The sequence below is a fragment of the Rana temporaria genome, chromosome 8 (assembly GCF_905171775.1).
Source record: "Rana temporaria chromosome 8, aRanTem1.1, whole genome shotgun sequence".
NCBI lineage: Eukaryota > Metazoa > Chordata > Amphibia > Anura > Ranidae > Rana > Rana temporaria.
The window spans coordinates 155,002,736-155,019,849 of NC_053496.1; the positions used below are offsets into that span (position 1 = coordinate 155,002,736).

The 17,114-nt window shown below is 51.7% G+C and overlaps 78 non-coding genes and 4 pseudogenes across 78 annotated transcripts; all 82 read right to left on the reverse strand.

Annotated features, from left to right (window-relative positions):
• Nucleotides 1-28: 28 nt before the first annotated feature.
• Nucleotides 29-147, reverse strand: LOC120911163. The gene has a single exon (XR_005741956.1). It is a non-coding gene; the product is annotated as a 5S ribosomal RNA (ribosomal RNA).
• Nucleotides 148-237: 90 nt separating this feature from the next.
• LOC120912313 lies at nucleotides 238-356 on the reverse strand (annotated as a pseudogene).
• A 90-nt stretch (nucleotides 357-446) lies between these two features.
• LOC120911164 lies at nucleotides 447-565 on the reverse strand. Its single transcript, XR_005741957.1, has one exon. It is a non-coding gene; the product is annotated as a 5S ribosomal RNA (ribosomal RNA).
• Nucleotides 566-655: 90 nt separating this feature from the next.
• LOC120911166 lies at nucleotides 656-774 on the reverse strand. Its single transcript, XR_005741959.1, has one exon. It is a non-coding gene; the product is annotated as a 5S ribosomal RNA (ribosomal RNA).
• Nucleotides 775-864: 90 nt separating this feature from the next.
• LOC120911167 lies at nucleotides 865-983 on the reverse strand. The gene has a single exon (XR_005741960.1). It is a non-coding gene; the product is annotated as a 5S ribosomal RNA (ribosomal RNA).
• Nucleotides 984-1,074: 91 nt separating this feature from the next.
• Nucleotides 1,075-1,184, reverse strand: LOC120912424 (annotated as a pseudogene).
• A 90-nt stretch (nucleotides 1,185-1,274) lies between these two features.
• Nucleotides 1,275-1,393, reverse strand: LOC120911168. The gene has a single exon (XR_005741961.1). It is a non-coding gene; the product is annotated as a 5S ribosomal RNA (ribosomal RNA).
• A 90-nt stretch (nucleotides 1,394-1,483) lies between these two features.
• Nucleotides 1,484-1,602, reverse strand: LOC120911169. Its single transcript, XR_005741962.1, has one exon. It is a non-coding gene; the product is annotated as a 5S ribosomal RNA (ribosomal RNA).
• A 90-nt stretch (nucleotides 1,603-1,692) lies between these two features.
• LOC120912277 lies at nucleotides 1,693-1,810 on the reverse strand. The gene has a single exon (XR_005743032.1). It is a non-coding gene; the product is annotated as a 5S ribosomal RNA (ribosomal RNA).
• Nucleotides 1,811-1,901: 91 nt separating this feature from the next.
• Nucleotides 1,902-2,020, reverse strand: LOC120911170. The gene has a single exon (XR_005741963.1). It is a non-coding gene; the product is annotated as a 5S ribosomal RNA (ribosomal RNA).
• A 90-nt stretch (nucleotides 2,021-2,110) lies between these two features.
• On the reverse strand, nucleotides 2,111-2,229 carry LOC120911172. Its single transcript, XR_005741965.1, has one exon. It is a non-coding gene; the product is annotated as a 5S ribosomal RNA (ribosomal RNA).
• A 90-nt stretch (nucleotides 2,230-2,319) lies between these two features.
• LOC120912259 lies at nucleotides 2,320-2,437 on the reverse strand. The gene has a single exon (XR_005743014.1). It is a non-coding gene; the product is annotated as a 5S ribosomal RNA (ribosomal RNA).
• Nucleotides 2,438-2,527: 90 nt separating this feature from the next.
• Nucleotides 2,528-2,646, reverse strand: LOC120911173. The gene has a single exon (XR_005741966.1). It is a non-coding gene; the product is annotated as a 5S ribosomal RNA (ribosomal RNA).
• A 90-nt stretch (nucleotides 2,647-2,736) lies between these two features.
• Nucleotides 2,737-2,855, reverse strand: LOC120912144. Its single transcript, XR_005742903.1, has one exon. It is a non-coding gene; the product is annotated as a 5S ribosomal RNA (ribosomal RNA).
• Nucleotides 2,856-2,946: 91 nt separating this feature from the next.
• On the reverse strand, nucleotides 2,947-3,065 carry LOC120911174. Its single transcript, XR_005741967.1, has one exon. It is a non-coding gene; the product is annotated as a 5S ribosomal RNA (ribosomal RNA).
• A 90-nt stretch (nucleotides 3,066-3,155) lies between these two features.
• On the reverse strand, nucleotides 3,156-3,274 carry LOC120911920. The gene has a single exon (XR_005742688.1). It is a non-coding gene; the product is annotated as a 5S ribosomal RNA (ribosomal RNA).
• A 90-nt stretch (nucleotides 3,275-3,364) lies between these two features.
• Nucleotides 3,365-3,482, reverse strand: LOC120912208. The gene has a single exon (XR_005742964.1). It is a non-coding gene; the product is annotated as a 5S ribosomal RNA (ribosomal RNA).
• Nucleotides 3,483-3,572: 90 nt separating this feature from the next.
• Nucleotides 3,573-3,690, reverse strand: LOC120912246. Its single transcript, XR_005743001.1, has one exon. It is a non-coding gene; the product is annotated as a 5S ribosomal RNA (ribosomal RNA).
• Nucleotides 3,691-3,780: 90 nt separating this feature from the next.
• LOC120912321 lies at nucleotides 3,781-3,898 on the reverse strand (annotated as a pseudogene).
• A 90-nt stretch (nucleotides 3,899-3,988) lies between these two features.
• LOC120912348 lies at nucleotides 3,989-4,104 on the reverse strand (annotated as a pseudogene).
• Nucleotides 4,105-4,193: 89 nt separating this feature from the next.
• LOC120911937 lies at nucleotides 4,194-4,312 on the reverse strand. The gene has a single exon (XR_005742704.1). It is a non-coding gene; the product is annotated as a 5S ribosomal RNA (ribosomal RNA).
• A 90-nt stretch (nucleotides 4,313-4,402) lies between these two features.
• On the reverse strand, nucleotides 4,403-4,521 carry LOC120911175. Its single transcript, XR_005741968.1, has one exon. It is a non-coding gene; the product is annotated as a 5S ribosomal RNA (ribosomal RNA).
• A 90-nt stretch (nucleotides 4,522-4,611) lies between these two features.
• LOC120911176 lies at nucleotides 4,612-4,730 on the reverse strand. The gene has a single exon (XR_005741969.1). It is a non-coding gene; the product is annotated as a 5S ribosomal RNA (ribosomal RNA).
• A 91-nt stretch (nucleotides 4,731-4,821) lies between these two features.
• LOC120911177 lies at nucleotides 4,822-4,940 on the reverse strand. Its single transcript, XR_005741970.1, has one exon. It is a non-coding gene; the product is annotated as a 5S ribosomal RNA (ribosomal RNA).
• A 91-nt stretch (nucleotides 4,941-5,031) lies between these two features.
• Nucleotides 5,032-5,150, reverse strand: LOC120911178. The gene has a single exon (XR_005741971.1). It is a non-coding gene; the product is annotated as a 5S ribosomal RNA (ribosomal RNA).
• A 90-nt stretch (nucleotides 5,151-5,240) lies between these two features.
• On the reverse strand, nucleotides 5,241-5,359 carry LOC120911179. The gene has a single exon (XR_005741972.1). It is a non-coding gene; the product is annotated as a 5S ribosomal RNA (ribosomal RNA).
• A 90-nt stretch (nucleotides 5,360-5,449) lies between these two features.
• Nucleotides 5,450-5,568, reverse strand: LOC120911180. The gene has a single exon (XR_005741973.1). It is a non-coding gene; the product is annotated as a 5S ribosomal RNA (ribosomal RNA).
• Nucleotides 5,569-5,659: 91 nt separating this feature from the next.
• Nucleotides 5,660-5,778, reverse strand: LOC120911181. The gene has a single exon (XR_005741974.1). It is a non-coding gene; the product is annotated as a 5S ribosomal RNA (ribosomal RNA).
• A 90-nt stretch (nucleotides 5,779-5,868) lies between these two features.
• LOC120911184 lies at nucleotides 5,869-5,987 on the reverse strand. The gene has a single exon (XR_005741976.1). It is a non-coding gene; the product is annotated as a 5S ribosomal RNA (ribosomal RNA).
• A 90-nt stretch (nucleotides 5,988-6,077) lies between these two features.
• LOC120911185 lies at nucleotides 6,078-6,196 on the reverse strand. Its single transcript, XR_005741977.1, has one exon. It is a non-coding gene; the product is annotated as a 5S ribosomal RNA (ribosomal RNA).
• Nucleotides 6,197-6,287: 91 nt separating this feature from the next.
• On the reverse strand, nucleotides 6,288-6,406 carry LOC120911186. The gene has a single exon (XR_005741978.1). It is a non-coding gene; the product is annotated as a 5S ribosomal RNA (ribosomal RNA).
• Nucleotides 6,407-6,496: 90 nt separating this feature from the next.
• LOC120911187 lies at nucleotides 6,497-6,615 on the reverse strand. Its single transcript, XR_005741979.1, has one exon. It is a non-coding gene; the product is annotated as a 5S ribosomal RNA (ribosomal RNA).
• A 90-nt stretch (nucleotides 6,616-6,705) lies between these two features.
• On the reverse strand, nucleotides 6,706-6,824 carry LOC120911188. The gene has a single exon (XR_005741980.1). It is a non-coding gene; the product is annotated as a 5S ribosomal RNA (ribosomal RNA).
• Nucleotides 6,825-6,914: 90 nt separating this feature from the next.
• Nucleotides 6,915-7,033, reverse strand: LOC120911189. The gene has a single exon (XR_005741981.1). It is a non-coding gene; the product is annotated as a 5S ribosomal RNA (ribosomal RNA).
• A 90-nt stretch (nucleotides 7,034-7,123) lies between these two features.
• Nucleotides 7,124-7,242, reverse strand: LOC120911190. The gene has a single exon (XR_005741982.1). It is a non-coding gene; the product is annotated as a 5S ribosomal RNA (ribosomal RNA).
• A 90-nt stretch (nucleotides 7,243-7,332) lies between these two features.
• On the reverse strand, nucleotides 7,333-7,451 carry LOC120911191. Its single transcript, XR_005741983.1, has one exon. It is a non-coding gene; the product is annotated as a 5S ribosomal RNA (ribosomal RNA).
• Nucleotides 7,452-7,541: 90 nt separating this feature from the next.
• Nucleotides 7,542-7,660, reverse strand: LOC120911192. The gene has a single exon (XR_005741984.1). It is a non-coding gene; the product is annotated as a 5S ribosomal RNA (ribosomal RNA).
• A 90-nt stretch (nucleotides 7,661-7,750) lies between these two features.
• LOC120912075 lies at nucleotides 7,751-7,869 on the reverse strand. The gene has a single exon (XR_005742836.1). It is a non-coding gene; the product is annotated as a 5S ribosomal RNA (ribosomal RNA).
• An 89-nt stretch (nucleotides 7,870-7,958) lies between these two features.
• LOC120912154 lies at nucleotides 7,959-8,077 on the reverse strand. The gene has a single exon (XR_005742912.1). It is a non-coding gene; the product is annotated as a 5S ribosomal RNA (ribosomal RNA).
• Nucleotides 8,078-8,168: 91 nt separating this feature from the next.
• Nucleotides 8,169-8,287, reverse strand: LOC120911193. Its single transcript, XR_005741985.1, has one exon. It is a non-coding gene; the product is annotated as a 5S ribosomal RNA (ribosomal RNA).
• Nucleotides 8,288-8,377: 90 nt separating this feature from the next.
• LOC120911195 lies at nucleotides 8,378-8,496 on the reverse strand. The gene has a single exon (XR_005741987.1). It is a non-coding gene; the product is annotated as a 5S ribosomal RNA (ribosomal RNA).
• A 90-nt stretch (nucleotides 8,497-8,586) lies between these two features.
• Nucleotides 8,587-8,705, reverse strand: LOC120912145. Its single transcript, XR_005742904.1, has one exon. It is a non-coding gene; the product is annotated as a 5S ribosomal RNA (ribosomal RNA).
• Nucleotides 8,706-8,795: 90 nt separating this feature from the next.
• On the reverse strand, nucleotides 8,796-8,915 carry LOC120912038. Its single transcript, XR_005742801.1, has one exon. It is a non-coding gene; the product is annotated as a 5S ribosomal RNA (ribosomal RNA).
• A 90-nt stretch (nucleotides 8,916-9,005) lies between these two features.
• On the reverse strand, nucleotides 9,006-9,123 carry LOC120912047. The gene has a single exon (XR_005742810.1). It is a non-coding gene; the product is annotated as a 5S ribosomal RNA (ribosomal RNA).
• Nucleotides 9,124-9,214: 91 nt separating this feature from the next.
• Nucleotides 9,215-9,333, reverse strand: LOC120911196. Its single transcript, XR_005741988.1, has one exon. It is a non-coding gene; the product is annotated as a 5S ribosomal RNA (ribosomal RNA).
• An 89-nt stretch (nucleotides 9,334-9,422) lies between these two features.
• LOC120911197 lies at nucleotides 9,423-9,541 on the reverse strand. Its single transcript, XR_005741989.1, has one exon. It is a non-coding gene; the product is annotated as a 5S ribosomal RNA (ribosomal RNA).
• A 90-nt stretch (nucleotides 9,542-9,631) lies between these two features.
• LOC120911198 lies at nucleotides 9,632-9,750 on the reverse strand. The gene has a single exon (XR_005741990.1). It is a non-coding gene; the product is annotated as a 5S ribosomal RNA (ribosomal RNA).
• Nucleotides 9,751-9,841: 91 nt separating this feature from the next.
• On the reverse strand, nucleotides 9,842-9,960 carry LOC120911200. Its single transcript, XR_005741991.1, has one exon. It is a non-coding gene; the product is annotated as a 5S ribosomal RNA (ribosomal RNA).
• Nucleotides 9,961-10,051: 91 nt separating this feature from the next.
• LOC120911909 lies at nucleotides 10,052-10,170 on the reverse strand. The gene has a single exon (XR_005742678.1). It is a non-coding gene; the product is annotated as a 5S ribosomal RNA (ribosomal RNA).
• Nucleotides 10,171-10,260: 90 nt separating this feature from the next.
• On the reverse strand, nucleotides 10,261-10,380 carry LOC120912080. Its single transcript, XR_005742841.1, has one exon. It is a non-coding gene; the product is annotated as a 5S ribosomal RNA (ribosomal RNA).
• A 90-nt stretch (nucleotides 10,381-10,470) lies between these two features.
• Nucleotides 10,471-10,590, reverse strand: LOC120912054. The gene has a single exon (XR_005742816.1). It is a non-coding gene; the product is annotated as a 5S ribosomal RNA (ribosomal RNA).
• A 90-nt stretch (nucleotides 10,591-10,680) lies between these two features.
• On the reverse strand, nucleotides 10,681-10,799 carry LOC120912193. The gene has a single exon (XR_005742949.1). It is a non-coding gene; the product is annotated as a 5S ribosomal RNA (ribosomal RNA).
• An 89-nt stretch (nucleotides 10,800-10,888) lies between these two features.
• LOC120912130 lies at nucleotides 10,889-11,008 on the reverse strand. The gene has a single exon (XR_005742890.1). It is a non-coding gene; the product is annotated as a 5S ribosomal RNA (ribosomal RNA).
• A 90-nt stretch (nucleotides 11,009-11,098) lies between these two features.
• Nucleotides 11,099-11,217, reverse strand: LOC120911201. Its single transcript, XR_005741992.1, has one exon. It is a non-coding gene; the product is annotated as a 5S ribosomal RNA (ribosomal RNA).
• An 89-nt stretch (nucleotides 11,218-11,306) lies between these two features.
• Nucleotides 11,307-11,426, reverse strand: LOC120912234. The gene has a single exon (XR_005742989.1). It is a non-coding gene; the product is annotated as a 5S ribosomal RNA (ribosomal RNA).
• A 90-nt stretch (nucleotides 11,427-11,516) lies between these two features.
• LOC120911202 lies at nucleotides 11,517-11,635 on the reverse strand. The gene has a single exon (XR_005741993.1). It is a non-coding gene; the product is annotated as a 5S ribosomal RNA (ribosomal RNA).
• Nucleotides 11,636-11,725: 90 nt separating this feature from the next.
• On the reverse strand, nucleotides 11,726-11,844 carry LOC120911203. The gene has a single exon (XR_005741994.1). It is a non-coding gene; the product is annotated as a 5S ribosomal RNA (ribosomal RNA).
• Nucleotides 11,845-11,934: 90 nt separating this feature from the next.
• LOC120911204 lies at nucleotides 11,935-12,053 on the reverse strand. The gene has a single exon (XR_005741995.1). It is a non-coding gene; the product is annotated as a 5S ribosomal RNA (ribosomal RNA).
• A 90-nt stretch (nucleotides 12,054-12,143) lies between these two features.
• Nucleotides 12,144-12,262, reverse strand: LOC120911206. Its single transcript, XR_005741996.1, has one exon. It is a non-coding gene; the product is annotated as a 5S ribosomal RNA (ribosomal RNA).
• Nucleotides 12,263-12,352: 90 nt separating this feature from the next.
• Nucleotides 12,353-12,471, reverse strand: LOC120911208. Its single transcript, XR_005741998.1, has one exon. It is a non-coding gene; the product is annotated as a 5S ribosomal RNA (ribosomal RNA).
• A 90-nt stretch (nucleotides 12,472-12,561) lies between these two features.
• On the reverse strand, nucleotides 12,562-12,680 carry LOC120911209. Its single transcript, XR_005741999.1, has one exon. It is a non-coding gene; the product is annotated as a 5S ribosomal RNA (ribosomal RNA).
• Nucleotides 12,681-12,770: 90 nt separating this feature from the next.
• LOC120911210 lies at nucleotides 12,771-12,889 on the reverse strand. The gene has a single exon (XR_005742000.1). It is a non-coding gene; the product is annotated as a 5S ribosomal RNA (ribosomal RNA).
• A 90-nt stretch (nucleotides 12,890-12,979) lies between these two features.
• Nucleotides 12,980-13,098, reverse strand: LOC120911211. Its single transcript, XR_005742001.1, has one exon. It is a non-coding gene; the product is annotated as a 5S ribosomal RNA (ribosomal RNA).
• Nucleotides 13,099-13,188: 90 nt separating this feature from the next.
• On the reverse strand, nucleotides 13,189-13,307 carry LOC120911212. The gene has a single exon (XR_005742002.1). It is a non-coding gene; the product is annotated as a 5S ribosomal RNA (ribosomal RNA).
• Nucleotides 13,308-13,397: 90 nt separating this feature from the next.
• On the reverse strand, nucleotides 13,398-13,517 carry LOC120912107. The gene has a single exon (XR_005742867.1). It is a non-coding gene; the product is annotated as a 5S ribosomal RNA (ribosomal RNA).
• A 90-nt stretch (nucleotides 13,518-13,607) lies between these two features.
• Nucleotides 13,608-13,726, reverse strand: LOC120911213. The gene has a single exon (XR_005742003.1). It is a non-coding gene; the product is annotated as a 5S ribosomal RNA (ribosomal RNA).
• A 90-nt stretch (nucleotides 13,727-13,816) lies between these two features.
• On the reverse strand, nucleotides 13,817-13,935 carry LOC120911214. The gene has a single exon (XR_005742004.1). It is a non-coding gene; the product is annotated as a 5S ribosomal RNA (ribosomal RNA).
• A 90-nt stretch (nucleotides 13,936-14,025) lies between these two features.
• Nucleotides 14,026-14,144, reverse strand: LOC120911215. The gene has a single exon (XR_005742005.1). It is a non-coding gene; the product is annotated as a 5S ribosomal RNA (ribosomal RNA).
• A 90-nt stretch (nucleotides 14,145-14,234) lies between these two features.
• On the reverse strand, nucleotides 14,235-14,353 carry LOC120911216. The gene has a single exon (XR_005742006.1). It is a non-coding gene; the product is annotated as a 5S ribosomal RNA (ribosomal RNA).
• Nucleotides 14,354-14,443: 90 nt separating this feature from the next.
• Nucleotides 14,444-14,562, reverse strand: LOC120911217. Its single transcript, XR_005742007.1, has one exon. It is a non-coding gene; the product is annotated as a 5S ribosomal RNA (ribosomal RNA).
• A 90-nt stretch (nucleotides 14,563-14,652) lies between these two features.
• Nucleotides 14,653-14,771, reverse strand: LOC120911219. The gene has a single exon (XR_005742009.1). It is a non-coding gene; the product is annotated as a 5S ribosomal RNA (ribosomal RNA).
• Nucleotides 14,772-14,861: 90 nt separating this feature from the next.
• On the reverse strand, nucleotides 14,862-14,980 carry LOC120911220. Its single transcript, XR_005742010.1, has one exon. It is a non-coding gene; the product is annotated as a 5S ribosomal RNA (ribosomal RNA).
• Nucleotides 14,981-15,070: 90 nt separating this feature from the next.
• LOC120911221 lies at nucleotides 15,071-15,189 on the reverse strand. The gene has a single exon (XR_005742011.1). It is a non-coding gene; the product is annotated as a 5S ribosomal RNA (ribosomal RNA).
• A 90-nt stretch (nucleotides 15,190-15,279) lies between these two features.
• On the reverse strand, nucleotides 15,280-15,398 carry LOC120911222. The gene has a single exon (XR_005742012.1). It is a non-coding gene; the product is annotated as a 5S ribosomal RNA (ribosomal RNA).
• A 90-nt stretch (nucleotides 15,399-15,488) lies between these two features.
• LOC120911223 lies at nucleotides 15,489-15,607 on the reverse strand. The gene has a single exon (XR_005742013.1). It is a non-coding gene; the product is annotated as a 5S ribosomal RNA (ribosomal RNA).
• A 90-nt stretch (nucleotides 15,608-15,697) lies between these two features.
• LOC120911224 lies at nucleotides 15,698-15,816 on the reverse strand. The gene has a single exon (XR_005742014.1). It is a non-coding gene; the product is annotated as a 5S ribosomal RNA (ribosomal RNA).
• A 90-nt stretch (nucleotides 15,817-15,906) lies between these two features.
• Nucleotides 15,907-16,025, reverse strand: LOC120911958. Its single transcript, XR_005742725.1, has one exon. It is a non-coding gene; the product is annotated as a 5S ribosomal RNA (ribosomal RNA).
• Nucleotides 16,026-16,115: 90 nt separating this feature from the next.
• Nucleotides 16,116-16,234, reverse strand: LOC120911225. The gene has a single exon (XR_005742015.1). It is a non-coding gene; the product is annotated as a 5S ribosomal RNA (ribosomal RNA).
• A 90-nt stretch (nucleotides 16,235-16,324) lies between these two features.
• On the reverse strand, nucleotides 16,325-16,443 carry LOC120911226. The gene has a single exon (XR_005742016.1). It is a non-coding gene; the product is annotated as a 5S ribosomal RNA (ribosomal RNA).
• Nucleotides 16,444-16,533: 90 nt separating this feature from the next.
• On the reverse strand, nucleotides 16,534-16,652 carry LOC120911227. Its single transcript, XR_005742017.1, has one exon. It is a non-coding gene; the product is annotated as a 5S ribosomal RNA (ribosomal RNA).
• Nucleotides 16,653-16,742: 90 nt separating this feature from the next.
• Nucleotides 16,743-16,861, reverse strand: LOC120911228. Its single transcript, XR_005742018.1, has one exon. It is a non-coding gene; the product is annotated as a 5S ribosomal RNA (ribosomal RNA).
• Nucleotides 16,862-16,951: 90 nt separating this feature from the next.
• LOC120911230 lies at nucleotides 16,952-17,070 on the reverse strand. Its single transcript, XR_005742020.1, has one exon. It is a non-coding gene; the product is annotated as a 5S ribosomal RNA (ribosomal RNA).
• Between the last annotated feature and the right edge of the window lie 44 nt (nucleotides 17,071-17,114).

Below are 17,114 nucleotides of genomic sequence, written 5' to 3' on the forward strand. Positions count from 1 at the left end.
GAGATTCAAGACTCCACCAAAACAAAAAAGCCTACAGCACCTGGTATTCCCAGGCGGTCTCCCATCCAGGTACTAACCAGGCCCGACCCTGCTTAGCCTCCGAGATCAGACGAGATCGGGCGCTTTCAAGGTGATGTGGCCGTAGGCGATAACCATGGCTGTCCTTAACTCTCTTGAAGATAGCATGGAAGAAAGACTGGGGGAAAAAAGAGATTCAAGACTCCACCAAAACAAAAAAGCCTACAGCACCTGGTATTCCCAGGCGGTCTCCCATCCAGGTACTAACCAGGCCCCGACCCTGCTTAGCCTCCGAGATCAGACGAGATCGGCGCTTTCAAGGTGATGTGGCCGTAGGCGATAACCATGGCTGTCCTTAACTCTCTTGAAGATAGCATGGAAGAAAGACTGGGGGAAAAAAGAGATTCAAGACTCCACCAAAACAAAAAAGCCTACAGCACCTGGTATTCCCAGGCGGTCTCCCATCCAGGTACTAACCAGGCCCGACCCTGCTTAGCCTCCGAGATCAGACGAGATCGGGCGCTTTCAAGGTGATGTGGCCGTAGGCGATAACCATGGCTGTCCTTAACTCTCTTGAAGATAGCATGGAAGAAAGACTGGGGGAAAAAAGAGATTCAAGACTCCACCAAAACAAAAAAGCCTACAGCACCTGGTATTCCCAGGCGGTCTCCCATCCAGGTACTAACCAGGCCCGACCCTGCTTAGCCTCCGAGATCAGACGAGATCGGGCGCTTTCAAGGTGATGTGGCCGTAGGCGATAACCATGGCTGTCCTTAACTCTCTTGAAGATAGCATGGAAGAAAGACTGGGGGAAAAAAGAGATTCAAGACTCCACCAAAACAAAAAAGCCTACAGCACCTGGTATTCCCAGGCGGTCTCCCATCCAGGTACTAACCAGGCCCGACCCTGCTTAGCCTCCGAGATCAGACGAGATCGGGCGCTTTCAAGGTGATGTGGCCGTAGGCGATAACCATGGCTGTCCTTAACTCTCTTGAAGATAGCATGGAAGAAAGACTGGGGGGAAAAAAGAGATTCAAGACTCCACCAAAACAAAAAAGCCTACAGCACCTGGTATTCCCAGGCGGTCTCCCCATCCAGGTACTAACCAGGCCCGACCCTGCTTAGCCTCCGAGATCCGGCGCTTTCAAGGTGATGTGGCCGTAGGCGATAACCATGGCTGTCCTTAACTCTCTTGAAGATAGCATGGAAGAAAGACTGGGGGAAAAAAGAGATTCAAGACTCCACCAAAACAAAAAAGCCTACAGCACCTGGTATTCCCAGGCGGTCTCCCATCCAGGTACTAACCAGGCCCGACCCTGCTTAGCCTCCGAGATCAGACGAGATCGGGCGCTTTCAAGGTGATGTGGCCGTAGGCGATAACCATGGCTGTCCTTAACTCTCTTGAAGATAGCATGGAAGAAAGACTGGGGGAAAAAAGAGATTCAAGACTCCACCAAAACAAAAAAGCCTACAGCACCTGGTATTCCCAGGCGGTCTCCCATCCAGGTACTAACCAGGCCCGACCCTGCTTAGCCTCCGAGATCAGACGAGATCGGGCGCTTTCAAGGTGATGTGGCCGTAGGCGATAACCATGGCTGTCCTTAACTCTCTTGAAGATAGCATGGAAGAAAGACTGGGGGAAAAAAGAGATTCAAGACTCCACCAAAACAAAAAAGCCTACAGCACCTGGTATTCCCAGGCGGTCTCCCATCCAGGTACTAACCAGGCCCGACCCTGCTTAGCCTCCGAGATCAGACAGATCGGGCGCTTTCAAGGTGATGTGGCCGTAGGCGATAACCATGGCTGTCCTTAACTCTCTTGAAGATAGCATGGAAGAAAGACTGGGGGAAAAAAGAGATTCAAGACTCCACCAAAACTAAAAAAGCCTACAGCACCTGGTATTCCCAGGCGGTCTCCCATCCAGGTACTAACCAGGCCCGACCCTGCTTAGCCTCCGAGATCAGACGAGATCGGGCGCTTTCAAGGTGATGTGGCCGTAGGCGATAACCATGGCTGTCCTTAACTCTCTTGAAGATAGCATGGAAGAAAGACTGGGGGAAAAAAGAGATTCAAGACTCCACCAAAACAAAAAAGCCTACAGCACCTGGTATTCCCAGGCGGTCTCCCATCCAGGTACTAACCAGGCCCGACCCTGCTTAGCCTCCGAGATCAGACGAGATCGGGCGCTTTCAAGGTGATGTGGCCGTAGGCGATAACCATGGCTGTCCTTAACTCTCTTGAAGATAGCATGGAAGAAAGACTGGGGGAAAAAAGAGATTCAAGACTCCACCAAAACAAAAAAGCCTACAGCACCTGGTATTCCCAGGCGTCTCCCATCCAGGTACTAACCAGGCCCGACCCTGCTTAGCCTCCGAGATCAGACGAGATCGGGCGCTTTCAAGGTGATGTGGCCGTAGGCGATAACCATGGCTGTCCTTAACTCTCTTGAAGATAGCATGGAAGAAAGACTGGGGGAAAAAAGAGATTCAAGACTCCACCAAAACAAAAAAGCCTACAGCACCTGGTATTCCCAGGCGGTCTCCCATCCAGGTACTAACCAGGCCCGACCCTGCTTAGCCTCCGAGATCAGACGAGATCGGGCGCTTTCAAGGTGATGTGGCCGTAGGCGATAACCATGGCTGTCCTTAACTCTCTTGAAGATAGCATGGAAGAAAGACTGGGGGAAAAAAGAGATTCAAGACTCCACCAAAACAAAAAAGCCTACAGCACCTGGTATTCCCAGGCGTTCTCCCATCCAGGTACTAACCAGGCCCGACCCTGCTTAGCCTCCGAGATCAGACGAGATCGGGCGCTTTCAAGGTGATGTGGCCGTAGGCGATAACCATGGCTGTCCTTAACTCTCTTGAAGATAGCATGGAAGAAAGACTGGGGGAAAAAAAGAGATTCAAGACTCCACCAAAACAAAAAAGCCTACAGCACCTGGTATTCCCAGGCGGTCTCCCATCCAGGTACTAACCAGGCCCGACCCTGCTTAGCCTCCGAGATCAGACGAGATCGGGCGCTTTCAAGGTGATGTGGCCGTAGGCGATAACCATGGCTGTCCTTAACTCTCTTGAAGATAGCATGGAAGAAAGACTGGGGGAAAAAAGAGATTCAAGACTCCACCAAAACAAAAAAGCCTACAGCACCTGGTATTCCCAGGCGGTCTCCCATCCAGGTACTAACCAGGCCCGACCCTGCTTAGCCTCCGAGATCAGACGAGATCGGGCGCTTTCAAAGTGATGTGGCCGTAGGCGATAACCATGGCTGTCCTTAACTCTCTTGAAGATAGCATGGAAGAAAGACTGGGGGAAAAAAGAGATTCAAGACTCCACCAAAACAAAAAAGCCTACAGCACCTGGTATTCCCAGGCGGTCTCCCATCCAGGTACTAACCAGGCCCGACCCTGCTTAGCCTCCGAGATCAGACGAGATCGGCGCTTTCAAGGTGATGTGGCCGTAGGCGATAACCATGGCTGTCCTTAACTCTCTTGAAGATAGCATGGAAGAAAGACTGGGGGAAAAAAGAGATTCAAGACTCCACCAAAACAAAAAAGCCTACAGCACCTGGTATTCCCAGGCGGTCTCCCATCCAGGTACTAACCAGCCCGACCCTGCTTAGCCTCCGAGATCAGACGAGATCGGGCGCTTTCAAGGTGATGTGGCCGTAGGCGATAACCATGGCTGTCCTTAACTCTCTTGAAGATAGCATGGAAGAAAGACTGGGGGAAAAAAGAGATTCAAGACTCCACCAAAACAAAAAAGCCTACAGCACCTGGTATTCCCAGGCGGTCTCCCATCCAGGTACTAACCAGGCCCGACCCTGCTTAGCCTCCGAGATCAGACGAGATCGGCCGCTTTCAAGGTGATGTGCCGTAGGCGATAACCATGGCTGTCCTTAACTCTCTTGAAGATAGCATGGAAGAAAGACTGGGGGAAAAAAGAGATTCAAGACTCCACCAAAACAAAAAAGCCTACAGCACCTGTATTCCCAGCGGTCTCCCATCCAGGTACTAACCAGCCCGACCCTGCTTAGCCTCCGAGATCAGACGAGATCGGGCGCTTTCAAGGTGATGTGGCCGTAGGCGATAACCATGGCTGTCCTTAACTCTCTTGAAGATAGCATGGAAGAAAGACTGGGGGAAAAAAGAGATTCAAGACTCCACCAAAACAAAAAACCTACAGCACCTGGTATTCCCAGGCGGTCTCCCATCCAGGTACTAACCAGGCCCGACCCTGCTTAGCCTCCGAGATCAGACGAGATCGGGCGCTTTCAAGGTGATGTGGCCGTAGGCGATAACCATGGCTGTCCTTAACTCTCTTGAAGATAGCATGGAAGAAAGACTGGGGGAAAAAAGAGATTCAAGACTCCACCAAAACAAAAAAGCCTACAGCACCTGGTATTCCCAGGCGGTCTCCCATCCAGGTACTAACCAGGCCCGACCCTGCTTAGCCTCCGAGATCAGACGAGATCGGGCGCTTTCAAGGTGATGTGGCCGTAGGCGATAACCATGGCTGTCCTTAACTCTCTTGAAGATAGCATGGAAGAAAGACTGGGGGAAAAAAGAGATTCAAGACTCCACCAAAACAAAAAAGCCTACAGCACCTGGTATTCCCAGGCGGTCTCCCATCCAGGTACTAACCAGGCCCGACCCTGCTTAGCCTCCGAGATCAGACGAGATCGGGCGCTTTCAAGGTGATGTGGCCGTAGGCGATAACCATGGCTGTCCTTAACTCTCTTGAAGATAGCATGGAAGAAAGACTGGGGGGAAAAAAGAGATTCAAGACTCCACCAAAACAAAAAAGCCTACAGCACCTGGTATTCCCAGGCGGTCTCCCATCCAGGTACTAACCAGGCCCGACCCTGCTTAGCCTCCGAGATCAGACGAGATCGGGCGCTTTCAAGGTGATGTGGCCGTAGGCGATAACCATGGCTGTCCTTAACTCTCTTGAAGATAGCATGGAAGAAAGACTGGGGGAAAAAAAGAGATTCAAGACTCCACCAAAACAAAAAAGCCTACAGCACCTGGTATTCCCAGGCGGTCTCCCATCCAGGTACTAACCAGGCCCGACCCTGCTTAGCCTCCGAGATCAGACGAGATCGGGCGCTTTCAAGGTGATGTGGCCGTAGGCGATAACCATGGCTGTCCTTAACTCTCTTGAAGATAGCATGGAAGAAAGACTGGGGGAAAAAAGAGATTCAAGACTCCACCAAAACAAAAAAGCCTACAGCACCTGGTATTCCCAGGCGGTCTCCCATCCAGGTACTAACCAGGCCCGACCCTGCTTAGCCTCCGAGATCAGACGAGATCGGGCGCTTTCAAGGTGATGTGGCCGTAGGCGATAACCATGGCTGTCCTTAACTCTCTTGAAGATAGCATGGAAGAAAGACTGGGGGAAAAAAGAGATTCAAGACTCCACCAAAACAAAAAAGCCTACAGCACCTGGTATTCCCAGGCGGTCTCCCATCCAGGTACTAACCAGGCCCGACCCTGCTTAGCCTCCGAGATCAGACGAGATCGGGCGCTTTCAAGGTGATGTGGCCGTAGGCGATAACCATGGCTGTCCTTAACTCTCTTGAAGATAGCATGGAAGAAAGACTGGGGGGAAAAAAGAGATTCAAGACTCCACCAAAACAAAAAAGCCTACAGCACCTGGTATTCCCAGGCGGTCTCCCATCCAGGTACTAACCAGGCCCGACCCTGCTTAGCCTCCGAGATCAGACGAGATCGGGCGCTTTCAAGGTGATGTGGCCGTAGGCGATAACCATGGCTGTCCTTAACTCTCTTGAAGATAGCATGGAAGAAAGACTGGGGGAAAAAAGAGATTCAAGACTCCACCAAAACAAAAAAGCCTACAGCACCTGGTATTCCCAGGCGGTCTCCCATCCAGGTACTAACCAGGCCCGACCCTGCTTAGCCTCCGAGATCAGACGAGATCGGGCGCTTTCAAGGTGATGTGGCCGTAGGCGATAACCATGGCTGTCCTTAACTCTCTTGAAGATAGCATGGAAGAAAGACTGGGGGAAAAAAGAGATTCAAGACTCCACCAAAACAAAAAAGCCTACAGCACCTGGTATTCCCAGGCGGTCTCCCATCCAGGTACTAACCAGGCCCGACCCTGCTTAGCCTCCGAGATCAGACGAGATCGGGCGCTTTCAAGGTGATGTGGCCGTAGGCGATAACCATGGCTGTCCTTAACTCTCTTGAAGATAGCATGGAAGAAAGACTGGGGGAAAAAAGAGATTCAAGACTCCACCAAAACAAAAAAAGCCTACAGCACCTGGTATTCCCAGGCGGTCTCCCATCCAGGTACTAACCAGGCCCGACCCTGCTTAGCCTCCGAGATCAGACGAGATCGGGCGCTTTCAAGGTGATGTGGCCGTAGGCGATAACCATGGCTGTCCTTAACTCTCTTGAAGATAGCATGGAAGAAAGACTGGGGGAAAAAAGAGATTCAAGACTCCACCAAAACAAAAAAGCCTACAGCACCTGGTATTCCCAGGCGGTCTCCCATCCAGGTACTAACCAGGCCCGACCCTGCTTAGCCTCCGAGATCAGACGAGATCGGGCGCTTTCAAGGTGATGTGGCCGTAGGCGATAACCATGGCTGTCCTTAACTCTCTTGAAGATAGCATGGAAGAAAGACTGGGGGAAAAAAGAGATTCAAGACTCCACCAAAACAAAAAAGCCTACAGCACCTGGTATTCCCAGGCGGTCTCCCATCCAGGTACTAACCAGGCCCGACCCTGCTTAGCCTCCGAGATCAGACGAGATCGGGCGCTTTCAAGGTGATGTGGCCGTAGGCGATAACCATGGCTGTCCTTAACTCTCTTGAAGATAGCATGGAAGAAAGACTGGGGGAAAAAAGAGATTCAAGACTCCACCAAAACAAAAAAGCCTACAGCACCTGGTATTCCCAGGCGGTCTCCCATCCAGGTACTAACCAGGCCCGACCCTGCTTAGCCTCCGAGATCAGACGAGATCGGGCGCTTTCAAGGTGATGTGGCCGTAGGCGATAACCATGGCTGTCCTTAACTCTCTTGAAGATAGCATGGAAGAAAGACTGGGGGAAAAAAGAGATTCAAGACTCCACCAAAACAAAAAAGCCTACAGCACCTGGTATTCCCAGGCGGTCTCCCATCCAGGTACTAACCAGGCCCGACCCTGCTTAGCCTCCGAGATCAGACGAGATCGGGCGCTTTCAAGGTGATGTGGCCGTAGGCGATAACCATGGCTGTCCTTAACTCTCTTGAAGATAGCATGGAAGAAAGACTGGGGGAAAAAAGAGATTCAAGACTCCACCAAAACAAAAAAGCCTACAGCACCTGGTATTCCCAGGCGGTCTCCCATCCAGGTACTAACCAGGCCCGACCCTGCTTAGCCTCCGAGATCAGACGAGATCGGGCGCTTTCAAGGTGATGTGGCCGTAGGCGATAACCATGGCTGTCCTTAACTCTCTTGAAGATAGCATGGAAGAAAGACTGGGGGAAAAAAGAGATTCAAGACTCCACCAAAACAAAAAAGCCTACAGCACCTGGTATTCCCAGGCGGTCTCCCATCCAGGTACTAACCAGGCCCGACCCTGCTTAGCCTCCGAGATCAGACGAGATCGGGCGCTTTCAAGGTGATGTGGCCGTAGGCGATAACCATGGCTGTCCTTAACTCTCTTGAAGATAGCATGGAAGAAAGACTGGGGGAAAAAAGAGATTCAAGACTCCACCAAAACAAAAAAGCCTACAGCACCTGGTATTCCCAGGCGGTCTCCCATCCAGGTACTAACCAGGGCCGACCCTGCTTAGCCTCCGAGATCAGACGAGATCGGGCGCTTTCAAGGTGATGTGGCCGTAGGCGATAACCATGGCTGTCCTTAACTCTCTTGAAGATAGCATGGAAGAAAGACTGGGGAAAAAAGAGATTCAAGACTCCACCAAAACAAAAAAGCCTACAGCACCTGGTATTCCCAGGCGGTCTCCCATCCAGGTACTAACCAGGCCCGACCCTGCTTAGCCTCCGAGATCAGACGAGATCGGGGGGCTTCAAGGTGATGTGGCCGTAGGCGATAACCATGGCTGTCCTTAACTCTCTTGAAGATAGCATGGAAGAAAGACTGGGGGGAAAAAAGAGATTCAAGACTCCACCAAAACAAAAAAGCCTACAGCACCTGGTATTCCCAGGCGGTCTCCCATCCAGGTACTAACCAGGCCCGACCCTGCTTAGCCTCCGAGATCAGACGAGATCGGGCGCTTTCAAGGTGATGTGGCCGTAGGCGATAACCATGGCTGTCCTTAACTCTCTTGAAGATAGCATGGAAGAAAGACTGGGGGAAAAAAGAGATTCAAGACTCCACCAAAACAAAAAAGCCTACAGCACCTGGTATTCCCAGGCGGTCTCCCATCCAGGTACTAACCAGGCCCGACCCTGCTTAGCCTCCGAGATCAGACGAGATCGGGCGCTTTCAAGGTGATGTGGCCGTAGGCGATAACCATGGCTGTCCTTAACTCTCTTGAAGATAGCATGGAAGAAAGACTGGGGGAAAAAAGAGATTCAAGACTCCACCAAAACAAAAAAGCCTACAGCACCTGGTATTCCCAGGCGTTCTCCCATCCAGGTACTAACCAGGCCCGACCCTGCTTAGCCTCCGAGATCAGACGAGATCGGGCGCTTTCAAGGTGATGTGGCCGTAGGCGATAACCATGGCTGTCCTTAACTCTCTTGAAGATAGCATGGAAGAAAGACTGGGGGAAAAAAGAGATTCAAGACTCCACCAAAACAAAAAAGCCTACAGCACCTGGTATTCCCAGGCGGTCTCCCATCCAGGTACTAACCAGGCCCGACCCTGCTTAGCCTCCGAGATCAGACGAGATCGGGCGCTTTCAAGGGTGATGTGGCCGTAGGCGATAACCATGGCTGTCCTTAACTCTCTTGAAGATAGCATGGAAGAAAGACTGGGGGAAAAAAGAGATTCAAGACTCCACCAAAACAAAAAAGCCTACAGCACCTGTATTCCCAGGCGGTCTCCCATCCAGGTACTAACCAGGCCCGACCCTGCTTAGCCTCCGAGATCAGACGAGATCGGGCGCTTTCAAGGTGATGTGGCCGTAGGCGATAACCATGGCTGTCCTTAACTCTCTTGAAGATAGCATGGAAGAAAGACTGGGGGAAAAAAAGAGATTCAAGACTCCACCAAAACAAAAAAGCCTACAGCACCTGGTATTCCCAGGCGGTCTCCCATCCAGGTACTAACCAGGCCCGACCCTGCTTAGCCTCCGAGATCAGACGAGATCGGGCGCTTTCAAGGTGATGTGGCCGTAGGCATAACCATGGCTGTCCTTAACTCTCTTGAAGATAGCATGGAAGAAAGACTGGGGGAAAAAAGAGATTCAAGACTCCACCAAAACAAAAAAGCCTACAGCACCTGGTATTCCCAGGCGGTCTCCCATCCAGGTACTAACCAGGCCCGACCCTGCTTAGCCTCCGAGATCAGACGAGATCGGGCGCTTTCAAGGTGATGTGGCCGTAGGCGATAACCATGGCTGTCCTTAACTCTCTTGAAGATAGCATGGAAGAAAGACTGGGGGAAAAAAGAGATTCAAGACTCCACCAAAACAAAAAAGCCTACAGCACCTGGTATTCCCAGGCGGTCTCCCATCCAGGTACTAACCAGGCCCGACCCTGCTTAGCCTCCGAGATCAGACGAGATCGGGCGCTTTCAAGGTGATGTGGCCGTAGGCGATAACCATGGCTGTCCTTAACTCTCTTGAAGATAGCATGGAAGAAAGACTGGGGGGAAAAAAGAGATTCAAGACTCCACCAAAACAAAAAAGCCTACAGCACCTGGTATTCCCAGGCGGTCTCCCATCCAGGTACTAACCAGGCCCGACCCTGCTTAGCCTCCGAGATCAGACGAGATCGGGCGCTTTCAAGGTGATGTGGCCGTAGGCGATAACCATGGCTGTCCTTAACTCTCTTGAAGATAGCATGGAAGAAAGACTGGGGGAAAAAAAGAGATTCAAGACTCCACCAAAACAAAAAAGCCTACAGCACCTGGTATTCCCAGGCGGTCTCCCATCCAGGTACTAACCAGGCCCGACCCTGCTTAGCCTCCGAGATCAGACGAGATCGGGCGCTTTCAAGGGGATGTGGCCGTAGGCGATAACCATGGCTGTCCTTAACTCTCTTGAAGATAGCATGGAAGAAAGACTGGGGGAAAAAAGAGATTCAAGACTCCACCAAAACAAAAAAGCCTACAGCACCTGGTATTCCCAGGCGGTCTCCCATCCAGGTACTAACCAGGCCCCGACCCTGCTTAGCCTCCGAGATCAGACGAGATCGGGCGCTTTCAAGGTGATGTGGCCGTAGGCGATAACCATGGCTGTCCTTAACTCTCTTGAAGATAGCATGGGAAGAAAGACTGGGGAAAAAAGAGATTCAAGACTCCACCAAAACAAAAAAGCCTACAGCACCTGGTATTCCCAGGCGGTCTCCCATCCAGGTACTAACCAGGCCCGACCCTGCTTAGCCTCCGAGATCAGACGAGATCGGGGCGCTTTCAAGGTGATGTGGCCGTAGGCGATAACCATGGCTGTCCTTAACTCTCTTGAAGATAGCATGGAAGAAAGACTGGGGGAAAAAAGAGATTCAAGACTCCACCAAAACAAAAAAGCCTACAGCACCTGTATTCCCAGGCGGTCTCCCATCCAAGTACTAAACCAGGCCCGACCCTGCTTAGCCTCCGAGATCAGACGAGATCGGGCGCTTTCAAGGTGATGTGGCCGTAGGCGATAACCATGGCTGTCCTTAACTCTCTTGAAGATAGCATGGAAGAAAGACTGGGGGAAAAAAGAGATTCAAGACTCCACCAAACAAAAATGCCTACAGCACCTGGTATTCCCAGGCGGTCTCCCATCCAGGTACTAACCAGGCCCGACCCTGCTTAGCCTCCGAGATCAGACGAGATCGGGCGCTTTTCAAGGTGATGTGGCCGTAGGCGATAACCATGGCTGTCCTTAACTCTCTTGAAGATAGCATGGAAGAAAGACTGGGGGAAAAAAGAGATTCAAGACTCCACCAAAACAAAAAAGCCTACAGCACCTGGTATTCCCAGGCGGTCTCCCATCCAGGTACTAACCAGGCCCGACCCTGCTTAGCCTCCGAGATCAGACGAGATCGGGCGCTTTCAAGGTGATGTGGCCGTAGGCGATACCATGGCTGTCCTTAACTCTCTTGAAGATAGCATGGAAGAAAGACTGGGGGAAAAAAGAGATTCAAGACTCCACCAAAACAAAAAAGCCTACAGCACCTGGTATTCCCAGGCGGTCCTCCCATCCAGGTACTAACCAGGCCCGACCCTGCTTAGCCTCCGAGATCAGACGAGATCGGGCGCTTTCAAGGTGATGTGGCCGTAGGCGATAACCATGGCTGTCCTTAACTCTCTTGAAGATAGCATGGAAGAAAGACTGGGGGAAAAAAGAGATTCAAGACTCCACCAAAACAAAAAAGCCTACAGCACCTGGTATTCCCAGGCGGTCTCCCATCCAGGTACTAACCAGGCCCGACCCTGCTTAGCCTCCGAGATCAGACGAGATCGGGCGCTTTCAAGGTGATGTGGCCGTAGGCGATAACCATGGCTGTCCTTAACTCTCTTGAAGATAGCATGGAAGAAAGACTGGGGGAAAAAAGAGATTCAAGACTCCACCAAAACAAAAAAGCCTACAGCACCTGGTATTCCCAGGCGGTCTCCCATCCAGGTACTAACCAGGCCCGACCCTGCTTAGCCTCCGAGATCAGACGAGATCGGGCGCTTTCAAGGTGATGTGGCCGTAGGCGATAACCATGGCTGTCCTTAACTCTCTTGAAGATAGCATGGAAGAAAGACTGGGGGAAAAAAGAGATTCAAGACTCCACCAAAACAAAAAAGCCTACAGCACCTGGTATTCCCAGGCGGTCTCCCATCCAGGTACTAACCAGGCCCGACCCTGCTTAGCCTCCGAGATCAGACGAGATCGGGCGCTTTCAAGGTGATGTGGCCGTAGGCGATAACCATGGCTGTCCTTAACTCTCTTGAAGATAGCATGGAAGAAAGACTGGGGGAAAAAAGAGATTCAAGACTCCACCAAAACAAAAAAGCCTACAGCACCTGGTATTCCCAGGCGGTCTCCCATCCAGGTACTAACCAGGCCCGACCCTGCTTAGCCTCCGAGATCAGACGAGATCGGGCGCTTTCAAGGTGATGTGGCCGTAGGCGATAACCATGGCTGTCCTTAACTCTCTTGAAGATAGCATGGAAGAAAGACTGGGGGAAAAAAGAGATTCAAGACTCCACCAAAACAAAAAAGCCTACAGCACCTGGTATTCCCAGGCGGTCTCCCATCCAGGTACTAACCAGGCCCGACCCTGCTTAGCCTCCGAGATCAGACGAGATCGGGCGCTTTCAAGGTGATGTGGCCGTAGGCGATAACCATGGCTGTCCTTAACTCTCTTGAAGATAGCATGGAAGAAAGACTGGGGGAAAAAAGAGATTCAAGACTCCACCAAAACAAAAAAGCCTACAGCACCTGGTATTCCCAGGCGGTCTCCCATCCAGGTACTAACCAGGCCCGACCCTGCTTAGCCTCCGAGATCAGACGAGATCGGGCGCTTTCAAGGTGATGTGGCCGTAGGCGATAACCATGGCTGTCCTTAACTCTCTTGAAGATAGCATGGAAGAAAGACTGGGGGAAAAAAGAGATTCAAGACTCCACCAAAACAAAAAAGCCTACAGCACCTGGTATTCCCAGGCGGTCTCCCATCCAGGTACTAACCAGGCCCGACCCTGCTTAGCCTCCGAGATCAGACGAGATCGGGCGCTTTCAAGGTGATGTGGCCGTAGGCGATAACCATGGCTGTCCTTAACTCTCTTGAAGATAGCATGGAAGAAAGACTGGGGGAAAAAAGAGATTCAAGACTCCACCAAAACAAAAAAGCCTACAGCACCTGGTATTCCCAGGCGGTCTCCCATCCAGGTACTAACCAGGCCCGACCCTGCTTAGCCTCCGAGATCAGACGAGATCGGGCGCTTTCAAGGTGATGTGGCCGTAGGCGATAACCATGGCTGTCCTTAACTCTCTTGAAGATAGCATGGAAGAAAGACTGGGGGAAAAAAGAGATTCAAGACTCCACCAAAACAAAAAAGCCTACAGCACCTGGTATTCCCAGGCGGTCTCCCATCCAGGTACTAACCAGGCCCGACCCTGCTTAGCCTCCGAGATCAGACGAGATCGGGCGCTTTCAAGGTGATGTGGCCGTAGGCGATAACCATGGCTGTCCTTAACTCTCTTGAAGATAGCATGGAAGAAAGACTGGGGGAAAAAAGAGATTCAAGACTCCACCAAAACAAAAAAGCCTACAGCACCTGGTATTCCCAGGCGGGTCTCCCATCCAGGTACTAACCAGGCCCGACCCTGCTTAGCCTCCGAGATCAGACGAGATCGGGCGCTTTCAAGGTGATGTGGCCGTAGGCGATAACCATGGCTGTCCTTAACTCTCTTGAAGATAGCATGGAAGAAAGACTGGGGGAAAAAAGAGATTCAAGACTCCACCAAAACAAAAAAGCCTACAGCACCTGGTATTCCCAGGCGGTCTCCCATCCAGGTACTAACCAGGCCCGACCCTGCTTAGCCTCCGAGATCAGACGAGATCGGGCGCTTTCAAGGTGATGTGGCCGTAGGCGATAACCATGGCTGTCCTTAACTCTCTTGAAGATAGCATGGAAGAAAGACTGGGGGAAAAAAGAGATTCAAGACTCCACCAAAACAAAAAAGCCTACAGCACCTGGTATTCCCAGGCGGTCTCCCATCCAGGTACTAACCAGGCCCGACCCTGCTTAGCCTCCGAGATCAGACGAGATCGGGCGCTTTCAAGGTGATGTGGCCGTAGGCGATAACCATGGCTGTCCTTAACTCTCTTGAAGATAGCATGGAAGAAAGACTGGGGGAAAAAAGAGATTCAAGACTCCACCAAAACAAAAAAGCCTACAGCACCTGGTATTCCCAGGCGGTCTCCCATCCAGGTACTAACCAGGCCCGACCCTGCTTAGCCTCCGAGATCAGACGAGATCGGGCGCTTTCAAGGTGATGTGGCCGTAGGCGATAACCATGGCTGTCCTTAACTCTCTTGAAGATAGCATGGAAGAAAGACTGGGGGAAAAAAGAGATTCAAGACTCCACCAAAACAAAAAAGCCTACAGCACCTGGTATTCCCAGGCGGTCTCCCATCCAGGTACTAACCAGGCCCGACCCTGCTTAGCCTCCGAGATCAGACGAGATCGGGCGCTTTCAAGGTGATGTGGCCGTAGGCGATAACCATGGCTGTCCTTAACTCTCTTGAAGATAGCATGGAAGAAAGACTGGGGGAAAAAAGAGATTCAAGACTCCACCAAAACAAAAAAGCCTACAGCACCTGGTATTCCCAGGCGGTCTCCCATCCAGGTACTAACCAGGCCCGACCCTGCTTAGCCTCCGAGATCAGACGAGATCGGGCGCTTTCAAGGTGATGTGGCCGTAGGCGATAACCATGGCTGTCCTTAACTCTCTTGAAGATAGCATGGAAGAAAGACTGGGGGAAAAAAGAGATTCAAGACTCCACCAAAACAAAAAAGCCTACAGCACCTGGTATTCCCAGGCGGTCTCCCATCCAGGTACTAACCAGGCCCGACCCTGCTTAGCCTCCGAGATCAGACGAGATCGGGCGCTTTCAAGGTGATGTGGCCGTAGGCGATAACCATGGCTGTCCTTAACTCTCTTGAAGATAGCATGGAAGAAAGACTGGGGGAAAAAAGAGATTCAAGACTCCACCAAAACAAAAAAGCCTACAGCACCTGGTATTCCCAGGCGGTCTCCCATCCAGGTACTAACCAGGCCCGACCCTGCTTAGCCTCCGAGATCAGACGAGATCGGGCGCTTTCAAGGTGATGTGGCCGTAGGCGATAACCATGGCTGTCCTTAACTCTCTTGAAGATAGCATGGAAGAAAGACTGGGGGAAAAAAGAGATTCAAGACTCCACCAAAACAAAAAAGCCTACAGCACCTGGTATTCCCAGGCGGTCTCCCATCCAGGTACTAACCAGGCCCGACCCTGCTTAGCCTCCGAGATCAGACGAGATCGGGCGCTTTCAAGGTGATGTGGCCGTAGGCGATAACCATGGCTGTCCTTAACTCTCTTGAAGATAGCATGGAAGAAAGACTGGGGGAAAAAAGAGATTCAAGACTCCACCAAAACAAAAAAGCCTACAGCACCTGGTATTCCCAGGCGGTCTCCCATCCAGGTACTAACCAGGCCCGACCCTGCTTAGCCTCCGAGATCAGACGAGATCGGGCGCTTTCAAGGTGATGTGGCCGTAGGCGATAACCATGGCTGTCCTTAACTCTCTTGAAGATAGCATGGAAGAAAGACTGGGGGAAAAAAGAGATTCAAGACTCCACCAAAACAAAAAAGCCTACAGCACCTGGTATTCCCAGGCGGTCTCCCATCCAGGTACTAACCAGGCCCGACCCTGCTTAGCCTCCGAGATCAGACGAGATCGGGCGCTTTCAAGGTGATGTGGCCGTAGGCGATAACCATGGCTGTCCTTAACTCTCTTGAAGATAGCATGGAAGAAAGACTGGGGGAAAAAAGAGATTCAAGACTCCACCAAAACAAAAAAGCCTACAGCACCTGGTATTCCCAGGCGGTCTCCCATCCAGGTACTAACCAGGCCCGACCCTGCTTAGCCTCCGAGATCAGACGAGATCGGGCGCTTTCAAGGTGATGTGGCCGTAGGCGATAACCATGGCTGTCCTTAACTCTCTTGAAGATAGCATGGAAGAAAGACTGGGGGAAAAAAGAGATTCAAGACTCCACCAAAACAAAAAAGCCTACAGCACCTGGTATTCCCAGGCGGTCTCCCATCCAGGTACTAACCAGGCCCGACCCTGCTTAGCCTCCGAGATCAGACGAGATCGGGCGCTTTCAAGGTGCTGTGGCCGTAGGCGATAACCATGGCTGTCCTTAACTCTCTTGAAGATAGCATGGAAGAAAGACTGGGGGAAAAAAGAGATTCAAGACTCCACCAAAACAAAAAAGCCTACAGCACCTGGTATTCCCAGGCGGTCTCCCATCCAGGTACTAACCAGGCCCGACCCTGCTTAGCCTCCGAGATCAGACGAGATCGGGCGCTTTCAAGGTGATGTGGCCGTAGGCGATAACCATGGCTGTCCTTAACTCTCTTGAAGATAGCATGGAAGAAAGACTGGGGGAAAAAAGAGATTCAAGACTCCACCAAAACAAAAAAGCCTACAGCACCTGGTATTCCCAGGCGGTCTCCCATCCAGGTACTAACCAGGCCCGACCCTGCTTAGCCTCCGAGATCAGACGAGATCGGGCGCTTTCAAGGTGATGTGGCCGTAGGCGATAACCATGGCTGTCCTTAACTCTCTTGAAGATAGCATGGAAGAAAGACTGGGGGAAAAAAGAGATTCAAGACTCCACCAAAACAAAAAAGCCTACAGCACCTGGTATTCCCAGGCGGTCTCCCATCCAGGTACTAACCAGGCCCGACCCTGCTTAGCCTCCGAGATCAGACGAGATCGGGCGCTTTCAAGGTGATGTGGCCGTAGGCGATAACCATGGCTGTCCTTAACTCTCTTGAAGATAGCATGGAAGAAAGACTGGGGGAAAAAAGAGATTCAAGACTCCACCAAAACAAAAAAGCCTACAGCACCTGGTATTCCCAGGCGGTCTCCCATCCAGGTACTAACCAGGCCCGACCCTGCTTAGCCTCCGAGATCAGACGAGATCGGGCGCTTTCAAGGTGATGTGGCCGTAGGCGATAACCATGGCTGTCCTTAACTCTCTTGAAGATAGCATGGAAGAAAGACTGGGGGAAAAAAGAGATTCAAGACTCCACCAAAACAAAAAAGCCTACAGCACCTGGTATTCCCAGGCGGTCTCCCATCCAGGTACTAACCAGGCCCGACCCTGCTTAGCCTCCGAGATCAGACGAGATCGGGCGCTTTCAAGGTGATGTGGCCGTAGGCGATAACCATGGCTGTCCTTAACTCTCTTGAAGATAGCATGGAAG